Source organism: Petromyzon marinus, unplaced genomic scaffold (assembly GCF_048934315.1).
Source record: "Petromyzon marinus isolate PM22_M1 ecotype Great Lakes invasive population unplaced genomic scaffold, UKy_Petmar_22M1.pri1.0 PM_Scaffold_554, whole genome shotgun sequence".
NCBI classification, from domain to species: Eukaryota; Metazoa; Chordata; class Hyperoartia; order Petromyzontiformes; family Petromyzontidae; genus Petromyzon; species Petromyzon marinus.
Window position 1 is genome coordinate 29,000 of NW_027423562.1, and position 6,901 is coordinate 35,900.

Genomic DNA, 6,901 nt, shown 5'->3' on the forward strand with positions numbered 1-6,901 from the left:
GCAGGCTCACGGTCTTAGTTCTTTCGGTAAAGTCACGTTGAAGGGAAACAACAAAATAATAAAAAATATATATAAAGCAATAAAAATTATCACGACGTTTCGACCATAACACAAACGGTCGTCTTCAGGTGTGTTGGTTTGCATGAATTTATTTAAAAACGGTGAATTTTATCCATTTATTTATTTATTTAAAAACCCGTTGGCGCCACGCGCAACGATTTGGCAGTTTATCGTTACTGCAGTCACGATAGCTTTAAATCAAAATTTCAGGCTCACGTTGTTGAAAGCTTCAACAGTTTGAGTCAGAAAGTGAGGAAAAAACCGGCAGCCCCCTTTCGAGTCTTTTGAAAGCTGCAACACCAGTTTAAAGTCGTGATGCATGTTGAACTTCTTTTGCACCGTACCTAGGCAAATGTGTTGCTCGGAGGTGCGGGGAAGGACGGTGAGGAGACATCATCATCTGAAGAAAGCAATGCAGATCATCTGACTAAGGTAAGGGAGGCTGTAGGAGCAGCAAAGAGGGAGGATAAATCACAGCGGGTGACTGGGTACATCTAACAGAGTCTGCTAATAACTAGAAACATTCAATAACAATGTCTTTGTTATTTGGAGAACGAAAAATATCAGTTCAGACGTTGATTTGGTTTACCTATATATGGACAGGGTAAGCCTGAAGCACTACATTAATTATAAACTCGTACTAACTATACTCTTTGGTTCTATTGGGTAAAGTCACGTAGGTGAAAATAAAATAACAAAAAATCACGACGTTTCGGCCACAACACAAGCGGCCTTCATCAGGTGAAGGCCGCTTGTGTTCATCAGGTGAAGGCCGCTTGTGTTGTGGCCGAAACGTCGTGAATTTTTGTTATTTTATTTTCACCTACGTGACTTTACCCAATAGAACCAAAGAGTATGGATCCTAGCAGTCACGAAAGCTTTAAATCTAGAATCGTACTAACTACCAAAAAAACTACGTTGAGCCAAGTCATATAATCTTCCCACAGTGTGACGCTAAAGCCGACATAAAGCAGGCTCACGTTGTTGAAAGCTTCAACAACAGTTTGAGTCAGAAAGTGAGGATAAAAAAGGCAGCCCTCTTTCGAGTCTTTTGAAAGCTGCAACACCAGTTTAAACTCGTGATGCATGTTGAACTTCTTTCGCACCGTACCTAGGCAAACGTGCTGCTCGGAGGTGCGGGGAAGGACGAGGAGGAGACATCATCTGATGAAAGCAATGCAGATCATCTGACTAAGGTAAGGGAGGCTGTAGGAGCAGCAAAGAGGGAGGATAAATCACAGTAGGTGATTAGGCAAAATTCAATTATCACGTATGCTTTCGTGACCAAAATCATCCATAATACCGTTTTGTCCTTTCTTTTGGGTTAGATTACTGGCGAAACGTCGTACTCGGATTGTAAATGTTGTGGCTTGGCTCTCCAACACACCGGTGTGCTGTACTCGTAACGAATTGGCACGATCTGTTTAAGTGGTAAACCTTACAAATTGGCTGTGTCGGATTGTGGCCGGTTTAACGAAACATTTATATATTTACACGATCTAAAAAGAAGAAAACCTGTAGTATAGATCAGTATTGATAAAATTAAGGTAAAAAATTAAAGTTTACGTTGCAAAACTTGCAAAGAAGACCAGTCCACACGTAAAGGTGCAGCCTTGAAATTGTTTGATCATACGATTGCTCGCGGTTGGGTTTGCACGAGAGGAAACTCACCTTCTACACCCACCAAACATCTTGGAAAATGTGGGAGCACCCACACCTGACCCCACAACACACATGGCTTGTCCATCGACTACCTGTGGTGTCCCTATTTATACTGCAGGGTGAATAAAGGTGGGAAGGATGTATTTCTACTGACATGCCAGGAAATTGTGGCACCAAATTCCGTACGATAACACCAGATTGCTAACCGTTGCATGAATAGCACATTAAGCCATTTGAGTATTTAAAATATGCATGATTTCCAATTTCACGCACTGCAAGAATGGGGAGGGCGTATGAAGGGATGTATACCCGTATGGGAATGTGTGTCCATATGGGTCTGTATTTGCGCTCAAGTGATATCACATGCATCTTTTTAATGTAACGTCTTCAGAATATCACTAAGGAGAATTTAGACATAGAGTATGTTTTTGTCCAACTTCTTTGGAAACAAAGATAGATCCTGGTATCTAAAAGCAGAGTCTCCATTATTAGATTGGCTTGCCATGTTGTTTGAAATAAGAATCCGCACTTAGCAGTTTGAGCAATGCTGCAGTGTAGTGGCGATGCGTGTCCGTGACTTAAGGCTGCTTTTACTGCTGCCGTAGCAGGAGGCCAAGAGTATTCAACAGGCAGAAGCGGACACCATCTCCAGCATCGTCGTCAAGGATGAGGCATCCACATCACCCCCGGCGGTGTCAGCAGCAGATGACAAGGGGCTGGAGATCCAACACAGCACCGTTCCATCCGCCGTGTCTTTTGTGACCGAGTCCAGCACGACTGGGCTGCACAAACCTAATGCGGGAGGTAAGTGTTTGCTGGCGTGACCCCGTCCCTCCGATTAGTATGGATGGCGACGCACGGTGTGAAAGAAGTTCAACGTGCACACATACGTACACTTTGATATCTCGTCACGCTGCTGTGGTTGTCTAGCCATTGCTGTCGATGTAAAACTTACAGGCTGAAGATGCTCTTCAGGCAATTCTGATTACTAGTGCTGAACACTTCAAAAACATTTAATACATTTGCATCTCGCCAGCTGGTGAAGAGGATTGTGTCTACCTAACAGCACCACAAAAAAAATGCCAGCACGGGTACAGGCTAAGACACCCAATTTGTAAACCATTCCCTTCAGTAGTGCTGTGAGTTATAATAAAAGTGCTGTGAACGTTAATGATGTGTTTCCATCATGTCATGTGTGCAGATGAGGACAGCATTCCATCTTTAGAATTCACAACACCTGCGACAGACAACTTAGTTCTCAAGTGGCAGGAGGATCTACATGAGGGTGCTGGGCTCAACAACCTCGGGAATACGTGTTTCGTGAATGCCAGCCTGCAGGGCCTCACGTACACGGCGCCGCTGGCAAACTTTTTGCTTTACAGCGATCACTCATGGACCTGTGAGTTCTCCCAAGATATTTTGCATTCGAGACGAGCTACAATCGAGTGTTGTGTAGATTACCTGGCTGTGCGCGGCTGGGCAATTTGTGCGATTGGTTTGTATTTTCACTGTGTGTCACCCCTGCCCCTCTTCACAGGCAAACAGACTGAGTTTTGCATGATGTGTCTGTTGGAGAAACACGTCTTCAACACCTTCATGAATCGGGGCATGGCCATCGATCCCATCGACATAGTTCTCAATTTCAAAAGTAAGTTCCAGCACAATTCCCAAGTGTCTTTGACATTGAAACATCGGTCATCTCAAGATCTCCTGAAAGGGCAGTTTGAATCAGTTTTTGTATACAATATCGAACAGAAAATTACTCGTTTTGGTCAGCACTGATTTTACAACTCCAATGCATCGGATGTTCTTCCGGTCCTGCATTACTCTCTTGATGCTCGTTCTAAACACTGCCAGCCACACCCAGTTCTGTGATTAACCCACAAATCTTCCGATTTAGTTGATGAGGGACTTCATAAGCTATATACTGTGCCACAACTGTGTGACCACATCATCTGTGACCTCTGTCCATTTCCACACAGACATCGGCGAGGACCTGTGTTTTGGCAGGCAGGAAGATGCGCATGTCTTTCTGAGTTACGTGATAGATACGCTGCACCAATCCTGCCTCTTCAACCAAAGCCAGTAAGTACTGCATGCCCCAGCAAACTCCATAAATAGTTGCACAATACCAGCACATGGATGCCTGGATTGTTCAGAAAAAAATATTTGTTCTCAGGATAACCAGGCTACAGTCTACATTATAGACTGCCAATACGCTCACCAAGCTTAAAAACCAGGCTACAGTCTACATTATAGACAGCCAGTACGCTCACCGAGGTTAAGAACTAGGCTACAGTCTACATTATAGACTGCCAGTACGCTCACTCCGATTAAGAACCAGTCTACATTAGTGGGATTTTTTGTGTTTTTTAATTGTATATTTTATTATTCATATTTGTATTCACTTTATTTTAATTATTATTTAACAAACACTAAATGCATGTTTCTAAATATGGAGTGAAAAATGGGTGGGCTCGTATAAAAAAAAAATACACGCAACCACAGGGAGTAAATGCAAACTGCAAATTTACAGGCGTCAGCATTGGGATCAAACCCATGACCTGTATAGCTGGCGAGGTAGTTAAGACATTGCCACTTCAGCGAGTTAATACTAGGAGGGAAAAACATGTAACTCTCCCGAGTGTTCATCTCGTAAAGACATTGCCTCTGGAGTTGCTGTCTGTGTGTTTCATTGCGTGTTTTTCCAGGCTGAATATTGACATGGAGACCCCAACATTGATCCACCAGATCTTCAGGGGGTACCTGAAATCGAGAGGTAGGTACCTGTGCTCCTTTTGGAAACATCCACCCTTTAAGTAGTGATTTCACCCAATTTCACAATCCATACTGGGCTATGCAAGCTCTCGAATGCAACCTTATATTCTCTGTAGATGTAAAAAAAACACGTACACAAGGACATAAGCACACATGCACAAAATATGCATTCCCTTTCCCGTTTCTCTTTCATTGTTTACAAGTTATATCATTCACTCTACTCCCATTCCTGTGGAGTTCTCTAGGTTAAAAAGGGGTTGCATCAACTATACGAACATCTTTTGATTTAAAGCTTTCGTGACTGCAGGGATTCATATTCTTGGTTCTTTCGGTGAAGTCACCACGTAGAAGGGAAACAATAAAATAATACAAATATAATGCAATATACGAACATCATTAACTGGATTGTGCTAATACTCATTTCTTTGACCACGCTGCGACGAGGCTACCCAACATGCAATCTGCCAGCAACATTTTAAACTTTAACATTGAATACAAATTAGTTTATGTCATAATTCATGTGACAATTTAGACGAGGTCCTCAGGGTAAAAAGGGGCAGAGCTATTTTGGACAGAGGGCGGAGCCATCGTGCGCGTGGCAGTGAGCGGTGTTTTGTAGTTGCCGGTATTTCATCGTTAATAGAAAGTTGTATTATTAGCAGACCATCCCGATCATCATTGACTACACAAGTGAGAAAAGATGCCGAATACGGAAATAGATTTCACATGCTTATTACGCAAGAGTTTATCAAAGGTTTCTGTACGCCAAATGTAATTTCTCATCAGGCCACGTGGTGTACAGTGCAGTATCCAACTCGTAGCCCACCCTATGTTTCTGGCTTCTGTGCTATGAATAAAGATCACTCCTGAAAATGTCACCAATTGCATATTTTTCCTTGTAAGGCAGTGCTATTGACGAATGTGTTGAGTACCTGTGATTTATGTTAGGGCACCACTGCCAACACAGTATCAACAATAAATGTATTTAGTAGCCATTGCAGCTTTCACCAAATATGTTTTTAAATAACAATTATAGTCGCATCTGGGTTGGTGGTATTTGAACATTTTCATGATATTAGGCAGTTAACGTGTGAATACTTTTGATTATGATTATGCAATGTGCAGCAGTAATATTGTATGTTTTCATATTATGTGTTTTCACAGTTGAGTGCACGCAGTGCTTCAGCATCTCAGACACGTTGGACTCTTGCCTTGACATCTCTCTTAATATCAACGTAAGAATTGGGAAGGCTGCAGCCTGATGTCGATTTTTTTTGTCATTCATTATATTTATGTACCACAACCAGTTGACTGCAGAGAGCCACTTAGCTCATTATTTTCTGAATTTCTATTCAAAGTAATAATTTTCCATGATTGTGCTTTCTTGGCTTTTGACAGAAATCCCTGGATCTGGTGAAGGCTTTGTATGAATTCACAAAGACCGAGAATCTTTCAGAATACAGATGTGGAATGTGAGTATGCAATCTTCCATCGTGCACCTTTAAACGTTCGTGTATATTTCCATTTATACAGTGTGTGATCAAACACGCACCTCGTCCGTAAACTAACGTTGCTATTGTCTGGCGAACAGGTGCTCACGCGTGGGGAAATCAACAAAGAGAGTGAGCCTGCACGTGGTGCCCAATGTGCTTATCGTCACCATTAAGCGATACGATGAGTTTGGGCACAAAATCGACAGGGTGAATTTTACTTCCTGCACAGAATGCAAACTGATATTCAGATATATTTTGTATTCAACGTTTTTTGTCATTTGGACGTATTGGCGGTACACCGGTGCAGCATGACACACCGGTCCTCATAAAACAGTAGAACATCAAAATGTGAACCGACACTCATCTTCCGACTGCTTTGAGATCACGATAAATTATTTTGACGCAGCCCCACAAAATTTCCTGAAATGGGTTGGGAATCGCTGGAAAATATATCATCGTGAAAAATGTGATTTTAGTTTTTTATATATACGGTGCACCAGTGTACCGCCAATACGTTAATTTGCTCCCTTCTTCTGCCCCTGCTTAGCCAGCTCCCTATTTTCCTCTCTTTTAATGCTTGGCCCATCACTGTCTCCTCCCTCATCCCTTGTAGGAGTTCCTCTTCCCTGAAAAACTCGACATACGGCCGTTCATGTCCAGTCAGGTTGTGCAAGAGTCGCAACTTTATTCACTCTACTCGGTGATTGTGCACCACGGGACCACCACCAATAGCGGCCACTACTACTCGTACAACAAGGTGATGTTCTGCATGATAAACAAAAAAACAAATATCCCCCATATAGCCTTACCCGACTGTTGGGGCAAGTGCTGTTCATGAGCACCTGTCAAAGCCAGAATGACACACGCGGGGGTGGGTGGCCAGCACTACACCCGGCCGCCTTTGTCCC

General features: G+C 42.7%; 1 long non-coding RNA gene across 2 annotated transcripts; it reads left to right on the forward strand.

Moving 5' to 3' along the window:
• Positions 1-382: 382 nt before the first annotated feature.
• Positions 383-2,518, forward strand: LOC142923474 (uncharacterized). 2 transcript variants are annotated; one of them, XR_012940780.1, is made up of 3 exons: positions 383-492; positions 1,176-1,256; positions 2,328-2,518. It is a non-coding gene; the product is annotated as an uncharacterized LOC142923474 (long non-coding RNA). The 2 variants fall into 2 exon arrangements; XR_012940781.1 differs by having other exon boundaries at positions 2,331-2,518.
• Positions 2,519-6,901: the final 4,383 nt, after the last annotated feature.